This window comes from Eurytemora carolleeae, unplaced genomic scaffold, assembly GCF_000591075.1.
Source record: "Eurytemora carolleeae unplaced genomic scaffold, Eaff_2.0 scaffold623, whole genome shotgun sequence".
NCBI lineage: Eukaryota > Metazoa > Arthropoda > Copepoda > Calanoida > Temoridae > Eurytemora > Eurytemora carolleeae.
Genome location: NW_019397006.1, coordinates 20,812 through 32,596, shown reverse-complemented (window position 1 = coordinate 32,596; position 11,785 = coordinate 20,812).

Here is an 11,785-nt window from a genome sequence, read left to right as displayed (position 1 = left end):
TAACATCTATCTTTCTATCTATCTCATTATCCAATCAGAGTTATGAATCCTTCAATCGGTGCTATCAGTAAATGGAAATATTTACTTTTACTGAAACTATAGTGTGTGATAAGTGCATTTTCAATGGATATTGGCAAACTGAGTGAAAGGGCTTCTTTTCCATGGAGTTCTTATAATTTTTACAGTGCTGCAAACATATTCTGATTCTTAAATAATTAATGCATTCCGATAAATAACATAAGATAATTAGATTGGTTCGATCTCTGAAAAAAACAAATGTATTTACTTATGTTTTTTTTCTCTTAAAGAATACGAGGTCTCGAATTCTTGAATTTAAATTTAATACTAAGCTTCCAATTTTAAATTGTTGTTTTATTTGTGGTATACATTTTTTCTTCTTATAATATCAAACAATAACAAAAATAATTCGCGGATTTATCGATTTTTTTTCGTGGATTCTCAAAAATCAAAACTTTTAAGGAAACGTTTTAAATTCTGTCTATCCATAAACCTTCCCTCTGGGGTCATGTGAGGTCCCAAAAAAATTGAAGTGTTGCAATTCATATCAGTATTTTAAAAGTTTTGATTTCAATAATCATTCGGTGACACTTTCAAATGGGTCTGCCGCTTTAGAAATTGTAAATTTGCGGTACGGTCCAAACTAAGACCGCAAAGGTTGGCCCAGCTCGGAAATTCATATGTACACCGGTTGTGCGTGCTTTATTTGGTTCAGATCTTACATTCAGATAATTCAGTAAATTATTAGCTCAAGTTCCCAGGTTTTACCTCAAGCACTCTGTGTTGCCCGTGAAATTTTAAAAGCACAAAAATAAAAAATAAAAAATGTCGAAATTTCGAATTTTGAAGAAAAAATAACCTATCTCACCCATGGGTTCCCTAAAAATATGTTAGCCAATTTGGTCCAGCCGTTTGGCCAGCCATAGCTATAGCGAACATAAACATATATGTAACTATATATATGATAAATAAGAAAAACTAAGACTACTTTGATTATTGCTTTATAGTTAAATATATATATATTATATATATATCTACATATATGAGAGAGGAGCTTTAATATATTTGTATAGCTAGTGACAATACAATATTAAAAATAATCATTATTATTTTACAATTTTTAAATAATATTGATGTAACGTAACAAAATCGTTAAAAAAAATATTTGCATATGCAAAACTTATGAAGTTTTAACTGTTTTCTTTATGAAATTTATATTAAATTTTTTTCATTATAAAATTTATTTTCAGATTTGTTCAGCTTCTTTAGGATTCATTTGAGACATATAAAATTTGTTAAAGATCTGTAAATTCTGAGTTTGAGTGCAAATTCGACGTTCAAAACTCCTACTTTGGGGGTATACTGGATACGTTTTCAAAATTAGTTTTTTTTTTAAATTATTAAATAACGACGACAGGGTACCGTTGAACGAACCACTACGTTATTACGTCTACAGTTCCTTTAAACACAGATTGTGTAACGTGAGTTATGTCGTTAATAAATATCTACAGAAACGTTTTTAATTGTTAAATACTTTATTTGCAACCGGTTTTATAATCAAGGAATATATTAATATATACTTTACAGAAAATCCTTTTTAACAAACCGTAGAACAACTCTTTTCCTTTGATTTTTAGATCAGAACAGAAAAGAATGTTTATGTGATTGTACATTGTACAATGTACAGACTTATAACAAGTATTTTTATATTTAACCTGTGACAGAGAAGTTTTCCAACCAATGCAAACCTTCTTTCAAAAAGCATAAACTTTCCCTTTATCAAAATAAACGAAAAGTAATAAAGTGTTGATTAGAGAATCTAGAAAATCCACGAATCTCAAATGAAAATCAGATCTCCTGAAAGGAAAGAAATGTTTTCTGAGAAATCCAATATGAAATTTTTGCGATATCTGACTTTTTTTACGTCACACATCTTAGAGAGCAAATAGTAGACAGTAAATGGAATGGAAAAGTTTATACACAGGTAAAAAGCATTCACAAGTACCTAGTTTATAAAAAAATTAAAAATGATATTATTTTTTAGTATATTTACAGAAGATTCAAATCTATTGTTTTTGAAAATTCAAAGCACAACAAAAAACTTCAAAAAATGGCAGAATCATGAAAATGTCGAATTTTAACAGGTTTTTATATGCTGAGTTGCACGGTTGCACCCTCAATAGATTCTCAACTTAAATAATTTTCAAGTATCTTTAGAAAAATGTTTAAATACGTTGGTTGAATAGCTCAGCATTTAACTATGGAAAACTTGAAATAATTGAATATTCGGCAAATATTCATTTGACGTCATGCATTTTAAATATTCAAAATAAAATAGGCTTTCTTATAATGCATAGAGATTTTACAAGAACTTTTTATTTTTAGATTTAGCAATCACTTTGTTGCAAAATTAGTTTTCAAACCAAGTCAAACTGCGTCAATATTAAACAGTGTCTTTCTATTGGGTTGTCTTTTTTTTTAAAAACACAAACTTAAATTGTTTGAATTTGATATTTTTTAATTCTATTTAATTTAAGTCAGGACATTTGAGAAAACATATCAATTATTTCCATTCTTGATCACTTTGTGCGCGCTCAAGCTCTGCACAAAATTGAGCTCAATTCTTCTAAGAACAGGCTATTATAGTGCCGGGGGCTGAGGACGATGAACAGCGTTCTTTACGTTCTGATTTTTTACAATCAAAGTTCGGAAATACTTGAACTTTGTAGATTTTGTTTGAAATTGAGTTTGTCTTTCGTTTTGATTTGCGGCATTCGCTGAATCCCCATACTGCTTGCTACCAAACCTCGAGGTTCGGATGCAATATTGGGAACATTCTTTCTAACACATTGAACATTCGGAACTTTGTGATTTTTAAATTCATATTTGAATTTTTGTACAGCATTAAATTTACGTAAACGCCTAAACTTACAGAAATTCGTTTTGCAGACGAAAACGTATTATTTATAAGAAGTTAATTTACCTGTAAAATAATGTATTAAACAATGAGAAAAGGCAATTTCAGGGATTCTCAAATAAAAGAAAATTTAAATATCTTTTGATCTATATGTATTTCAAATCTGTAGCGCTTGTAAAAGAAAGGCGGCAATATTTTTAAAATCATTTGGCTATAACATAGTTTTGTTTTCTTTAAATATCTTAATAACTAGAAAGAAAATTAACAAAAACATATGTTTTTTAGAAACAAAAATACTAAAAGTTATTCATAAAAAAGCGCCAGCCATTCCAAGATTTGTTAATAAAAAAGGCTATAAAACAAAGCTATTTTCTTACTGAACTTTGATGGTAAAAAGACAAAAAAATATTATGCAAATGTTAAGGATACTATAGATTGACTAGCGTGCTTAAATAATTAAATTAGTCCCGTTTTAAGTAGAAATTGACTATTAGAAATGGAAGATCATTCCCAGAAGACTGTTTGGGGGAGGTTCGGAAGCCCTATGGGGACGTGCACTGCCGCAAATAGGTAAAATGAGGTTCTGAATATGTGCGGGGGAGGTTGCCTTACCTCCTTCATCTAAAAAAGCGTACATTGCCGATCCAACCCTTGGTTTATATTGATAAAGAGCGATTTAAAAAAGATAAACCGTTAAGACACTACAGAGAATGAAATTTTAAAAAAGCGACAACATTTTATATATANTCAATTCCTTTGTTTTGTTTTCAAATTATGTCCGCATTTACTAATTTGTTTTTGTATTTTCCTCTCTTCTTTTCCCAATTCTGTTCCTTTACATCCTTTTTGATTTAGCCAAATCTGCTTACTGTTAACCTCTCAACTAATTTTTGTTTATTAGCCATTGCTCTTTGCCAATTCTGTTTTATATTTGTTTAATAGCCCTTGGTTTTGCCAATTCTGCTTTTCGTTTGTTTATTAGCCCTTGCTCTTTGCCAAGTCTGTTTTTTGTTTGTTTATTAGCCCTTGCTTTTGCCAATTCTGTTTCTTGTTTGTTTATTAGCCCTTGCTTTTGCCATTCTGTTTCTTGTTTGTTAGCTGTTGGTTTTTTTCCAATTATGTTTTTTGTTTGTTAGCCCTTGCTTTTACCAACTTTTTTTGGGTATGAAATCCCTTGCTTTTTCCAATTCTGTTCTTTGTTTAATATCCCTTGCTTTTGCCAATTCTGCTTTTTGTTTTTTTAATAGACCTTGCTTTTGCCAATTCTGTTTTGTTTGTTTAAAAGCCCTTGCTTTTGCAACTTTTTTTTGTATGAAATCCCTTGCTTGTTCCTTTGTTTGTAAGCTCTTGATTTTGCTAATTCTGTTCCTTGTTTATAAGCCCTTGCTGGACCAATTCTGCTTTTTGCTTGTAAGCTCTTGATTTAACCAACTCTGTTTTTGTTTTGTTTATTATGCTTTTACCTCTTTTGTTTTTTAGCACTTACTATAGCCTGTCTGGTTTTTTGCTTAATATTACACTTTTTTTAAAACGATCGTTTCGTTTTCGATTTTTCGTCGTCGTTTTCATAACGAAACGATCGTTTAAAAAAATTGAAAACGCTAACATCCTAAGTTCCACATGTATTAAATTTTGCAGTACACCCCATATTTGTAAACCTGAACACACCTAGATATATTACGTTGTACATTATCTGTAATCTAACTACGCTTGTTAATAATTACGTAAAACTTATCAGTCCTTTTCATTACATGTATTACGATTTAGCTTAATTACATTTATTAATTTAACCTGTACCATAAAACTCAAAATATACATTTTTTGGAATACGGTATTAGAGTAATTGTTTCCTCATGTGTCGAACAGGACGGACCTGAGTTGTATCTTAAAAGATAGATATAGACTAGGAAATACAGAGAGGATTGTATGGATTGATACATACTAAGATATTACAGTGAGTTCTATCTTGAAAGATAGATACCTAAGGAATACATAGAGCGTCGTATCCGGGTTGATACAGACTGAAGTTCAAGAGCGAGTTGTATGATGTATCTGTATTCTGTACGAAACACATTGAGGAATACATATAGCGTTTATCTGGATTGATAAATACTGACGGATATGGAGCTAGTATCAAGACTGAGACTAACTTAAGAAACGTATTTGAGTAAGGCATTTACAACACACATTTTGTTGAAAATATATTTCGGTCTGGTGACCCTCGTCAGTTCTTGAGATTGTTTCTCTCATGAAGATTCAATATTCTGCTGCCAATGTTATTGATATTATAGGAAAGGACAGATATTGCAGTTGTTGTCTATTATTTTTTTTATCTATGAAATATAAAAAAACATACAAAATTAAGTGTTTCAGGAGGAAATTTTTAAAAACCTCCATGTGTAAATATTTCCCCCCAATTCTAAAAAAATATAAAAAATAGAAATCAAAGAAAAATGGAAAGGAAAGTTACATATTTATTGTTTAAATTATATTTAATATAAACTGGTGGAGAATTGTTAGTATTTTTTGGCGATGAACTAACAACTTTTAGAAATAAAAATGATAGATTTATTTGTAATGTTAAAAAAATCTAAATAAGCTTTATGGGTTGTGAACAAATATAGGTTCTAGCAAAACGGGTATTTTAAAGCATCTTTTTAATTCGCGCCGATTTTTGACATCCTTTATGTTTGATTATATCTTTTACTCTTTAGCATGTGTTCGAATTAAATTTTGGATAGAATAGGATAGGATAGGGAAGGTTAGGGTTGGATAGGGAAGGTTTGGATAAATGATCTCATCTTGTATAATATATTCCAGAGATAAATAACATTGCATCATTCTACACTTATCTAGATCTAAAACTATTTTTAGAAAGTTTTAAAATAAAAAGAAAACAAAAGTACTGAACACTCGCCACATTTATAATTTTCTAATTTTTCTATGTTTGCAACATGAGGTCGCAAAAATAATGGGATAAAAAATTAAGATTTGCAGTGAGTTTTTAGGTCCTTTGGAGCTAAGTACAGGGTGCTTCTCTACAACGGATATTTTTAATTGCTTATGTTTTAATTAAAACGACCTGATAATCTTGCAATAATTACATTATTAGTTAAACTAGATTGTGACATTTAAATTTTAAGCAAAATCGCCATTTATTTTAACTTTTCTGATTGAGTTTAGCTGTGACTCGAAACAGGCTCAATCTAGAGATGTACAGGCTCTGGCGCGATCTCTCATTTGACTGATCTCCGCGACTGATTTCCGTAAAAGTTCACTAATTATATCGACCCCCACCACCACTTTATACTAATTTTATCAGTTTTTTCTGGATCTTCATGACAGAAACAATCTCAAGGATAATGATTTCTTAAAGCATTTTTTAAAAAGTGAATATTTGCAAATTATCTTTTTTACATATCATGATCTGAGTTCTTTTCATTTTGTTTTAAATCTGACTTCCCCTTTTTAAGAAATTTTTCTTGTGGTCTTTTAACATTTTTTAATAATTGATCCGAAATATATTTTCGATAAAAAGTGGAACTAACATCTACTCCCATCATCAACATACAATTCTAGATATTGGTATCCACGTTTCTTCTTTTCGACAAAAGTAACTTTGTTCGTTTTTAATTTGGTCATATGAAGCGTCAAGATTTGACTGATCTGTTGCTTGCACAACTCAAAATTGTCGATGCATCTAGCAAAAAAATCTCTTGTTTTTGCCGCGATTTGATCTTCTAAAATTTGCTTAAACACCCTTTTGTGCAATTAGAAAAATTCCGATCATAAAAAAATAAGAGGAAATATTTTCACTCGAAATCGAAATCTGTATTTTTTAAATCATTTCAAATCTGAAATATTTCAAAATAACCAACTAAATATTTTAACCCAATACATTTCTATCCCGAGAATTTCTTTAAATCCCCTGATTTTCTCAAATTTAAAGATCTGAAAGCAATATTTAGATCGTTAAGTATAGGTTAACCTATAATTTTACACCAGATCGGCGAGGGAGGGGGGTGGGGGGTGAAGGGGAGAGGGGTAATTTTAGACCAAAGAAAGGTATCTCACATCTTCATGGGGTGGGTGTGTTGAACAAAACTAACCAAGCCAAACCATTGCTAATCCAACCAATCCCGCAAATGAAATTTTAAAAATAGAAAAATTTGATTCATCTAAAGATTTTATAAGAGATTTTCTTGTCAAATTTAAAAAGTAAAAACATTTAGATGATAAATATTTTACAGAAAAGAAGTTTAAATATCGACTTTTAAAAATTAGGTTAAATAGTATTTTAATGTTGAGGTATTTTCTGGTTTAAAACCCAGGTTTCCTGACAACTAAAGGTTTGAACTCAAGCTGAATTGAAACCTAGGTCTTCAGGCAGTAGACACCTGGGCATTAAGCAGTATTCAAGCAGTATTCAAGCCATGTAATGGCTTACTTTAAACCAATGACCAGGGGGGGGGGGGGAGGCTGGAAACAGTAATCCAGGGGAAATTATTTATCCCCAAGAAAAATCAAAGTTTAAAAAATAGATTCCTTTTTAAAAAATAGCATTTCTTGAATTTTTGTTCAGTCCATATTTAGCCTTGAGTTGGTTAAGTGTAATGATCCCAGATCTTAATTATATATAATAACAGGGTTAGATAATATATATATATATATATATACAGAGAGCCACTAGACACTAGACACAAAATGAATGAAAAATGAAAATGTAATATTTCGAGTTGCAGAACCGTTTAGATATAAAAACTACATTAAAGTGCAGAAAGAAAGGAGAGGAGGAGAGATGGCTCAAAATTAAGAGAAGCAAATTTTTTCGAAATGTAAACGTAAAATCTAATCGATTCGTATTTGATATGCATATCAATCAACTTTAAAGGGACAGTCAATGTTAATCATATTTGGTTCCGCTAGATATTGGCTATACTTGAAAATTCGCAAAAACTAGTATTTATAAAGTTTGAAAAACTGCACTTCAATCATAATTGTCATGGATCACAAAAGTCCTGAGCAATTGTTATTTTTAAAGTGTCCAATGAAAACAACCTTTTTTTTGATGAAAACCAGTAATTTTGGCCTTTTCATAAGATTAGCACTATGGAAGGAATAAAAAGAAGGTTCTATACTCTTATACGTCTCACCGTTAACATAGAAATGATTAGAGTTTATAGATTAAAAACTTCTCAACTGATGATTAGAGTTTACAGATTAAAAACTTCTCAACTGATGATTAAAGTTTATAGATTAAAAACTTCTCAACTGATGATTAAAGTTTATAGATTAAAAACTTCTCAACTGATGATTAAAGTTTATAGATTAAAAACTTCTCAACCGCCAATTTAACTAATATTTTCTTATTGTGTGTGTAAAGAAGACACTTCGAAAAATGATTCTACTCAGAATCTCATCTGGAATATTTCCTTTCTCTGTTCCTGCTTGAAATCATCTCTGGATTGTTCGACATATTAACCTGCAGTCTACATCACACACCCTGGACTAACCAGAGTTAGAGGCATTCGTTTTCTTCTATTTGAAATCTTACGCGATGTGGTCTATAATCAAACAATCTTTAAACTTACGGTTTTCTTTGTTTGAGACTTTTCATTCAAAATGTATTTGCCGGCAAAAAAGTATTTAATGAAACAGGCTAAAAAATTATGTTTAATGGGTCAAATTGTGATTAAAAGTCATAGCTTTCTTGAATATTGACAGAACCGTTAAATTCACGTGCACAGAGCTAAACTCTTTGGCTTAAAAATTTCCCGTTGATACAGGGTGTCCCACATCATATTAGATCGTTAATCGGTTAAAATTACGATTTTCGGGATTAATCAGAAAATTAAAGAAGAATGAATCATTTTGAAAACTTGAATAAGGCTAATATAAGAATTTTCTTGCGGAAAATTCAATGTGTTTCGAGTATTATGGGTTTTTTTTGGCGTTAAAACTTGGAGATAATCTAATATGATGTGGGACGCTCTGTATCAGATTGGAATGCATATTTTTACCCCCTTTTTTCCCTTCTCTGGAATTAAATTACATAAAATGGCCATTCTAGTGTCGCAGAGTTTTAGCAAGGATGTAAATTAACATTTAACCCATATTCCAATCATATTTTTAAATAAAAAGTAATTAATTACCGGGTTCCTGTTTATTTAAAGTTCATGAAAAAAATAAAAATAATAAGATCAAAATCAAAATAAGGATTTTAAATTAGAAGTGCATTAAACGCCAATCATGAATTGCGTAAAATCATATTGAATAAGTTAGTTTTTGATTTAAAAAAATCCAAGAAAAAATTAAAGAAATGACAGTCAATAATTTATTAATTATTTGATTAATGTTGATGAAATAAAAATGTCAAGTGAGTAGTGACCCCCCCCCCCCCCATTTAAATAATTGCATGAACGATTAAGAACGGTATCCATTACAACTTTATTTCTGCAACCATGACTGAGGGTGTATTGTCGTTTTTCTCTCTGAATTGTTCTAAATTCTCCATCCTGCATAATCGCACAAGTTTAGAAGTACATTTATTGCTTTTAGATATAAATATATATTAAATACGAGTGTATAGAGAGGAGATTGAGAAGGTCTTCTCCGGATCCAGGATGGTTCTGTTATGAAAAAAGAAGAGAATTTAACATTTCATTTCTAGTGCTAGGTCTGATACTTTTTATATCTTTAGAATTGACGGAGATATTACTTGATTGATATCTCCACCGACTGTACATTTTGAAGATGAAGATCATTTCAGACATGCACGTCTTTTATTTCTCTTTGTCTCCAAATGTTGATGAATGAATTGATGTGGAAACGAGCCACAGGGCAAACTAGTCTAAACTGAACTATCTAATTTTTCCACAAAACCTGAAAATTAATGGATTTTTCAGTTAATTCATACATTTTTGTACTGTACACTCAAATATTTAGATCTATTTACATTGCACATTCTACACTCTACACTCTACACTCTACACTCTACACTCTACACTCTATAGTCTACACTCTACACTCTACACTCTACACTCTACACTCTACACTCTACACTCTACACTCTACACTCTACACTCTACCAAAGAAAGGTATCTCACATCTTCATGGGGTGTTCAGAGCAAGGAACAGTCAGAGGATGTCTGTATTTCAGAATTTCTGTATGCAGAATGTCTGTATGTCAGAATGTCTGTATGTCAGAATTTCTGTATGCAGAATGTCTGTATTTCAGAATTTCTGTATGCAGAATGTCTGTATTTCAGAATTTCTGTATGCAGAATGTCTGTATGTCAGAATGTCTGTATGTCAGGATGTCTGTATGTCAGAATGGCGGTATGTTTGGGTGTCTGGATGTCTGTATGTCAGAATGGCGGTATGTCGAGATGTCTGTATGCCAAGATGTCTGTTTGCCTTAAACCGATTGAAAACAATCTTATCTAAATTTTCTTTGATTTTCAACGATGTGTGGGGTTGCCTGCCCCCTACGGTTTAACTGATGAAGCTGTGATAGGTTTGAATCTCAATTACCGATATATATCCTCATTATTAAACTTACACCCAAGACGTAGTATGTATATAGTATATTTTGGAAAATAGAGATATTTGAAAAAATTTATGTGCAAAAATCGTAATGTTTTGTACAAAACCTTGTGGACTGTACTGGTGCATGAAACAGGCTTAAAGGGACTGTAGACAAAATTTCAAGTTATCCTACATTAAAGATAGGTCTGGCTGACTCACAATGGTACCCATTTTAATATTTGACTGCTCAGACGATGAATTAATATCCTTGTTGTTCCAGCAGAAAATTGAATATTTTCAATTTGGATTTCTTTAAAAAAACTGTATGTAGCAGATACAAGGAAATTACCAGAATTCAACAAGTTTTCTGATAGAAAAACGACGATATCGGCCTCAATCACATAGATTTAATTACCATGTGTACCGTCCCATTTTGCATTATATAGTCTGTATTTGTACTGCAGTACAGCTTGCTCTAGCTAAATAAAAGTCGGCCCGGTAATTAAAATTAATCGGAGATCACAGTGCAATGCTTATTGTATAAATGGTTAAAAACACCGCTGTGCGCTAAATTCCACTCTTTATAAGATTAGTCACTGAAAATAACGTCGATAGTCCTATTCTGCTTTTTCATTCCAGACATGGTTTAAGTTTAGGCCTTTGCATCTATCCCTTTTTCCAAGTGTTATCATGTTTAATATTTCTTATTCGTCTACGTATGTTTTATCTCTTCATGTTAAATACAATTATTCCTACTCCAAGCCTACTACTAAGTACTTACACGGCCCATGAATGGTCATGAATGAATTCATCAGCACCCTTCTTCTAGATCATTAATTCAAACATTTTACAGAAAGTTAACTACGAGTTTATTTTTGGTTTCTAAGTCTCAAATAGTTGTTAAAGAAATTGAAGGAATAATTTAAACACTGTCGATTTCATTTCCCGTGAGTTTCAATTTCGTGAAATAGTTATTGATATCATTCTGCATTAAGTTATCGTTCAGAGCAAAAATGTTTGAAATATTCTTGTTTTCAAAATTCGTAATTTTGGTTTCTTTTTATATTTGTAACTTGTGGATTTACGGAGGAGATACAAGAAAGGAATTTATATCTTTCTGCCGTAGAAAAATAAGAATATCTCCATCAATTTAGTAAAATAAAATTTAGTAACGATATTATTTTAAAAAATGCAAACTCTCTTTAAGTAGAGATACTCGGATTAAGGTTGAGTGTTTTTCCAAGTAGTAAATAAATATCCAAATAAAGCGAAAAACATGTCGTCTTAACCCTTTCACGATGGGAGGGGGGGGGGGGTTTACAA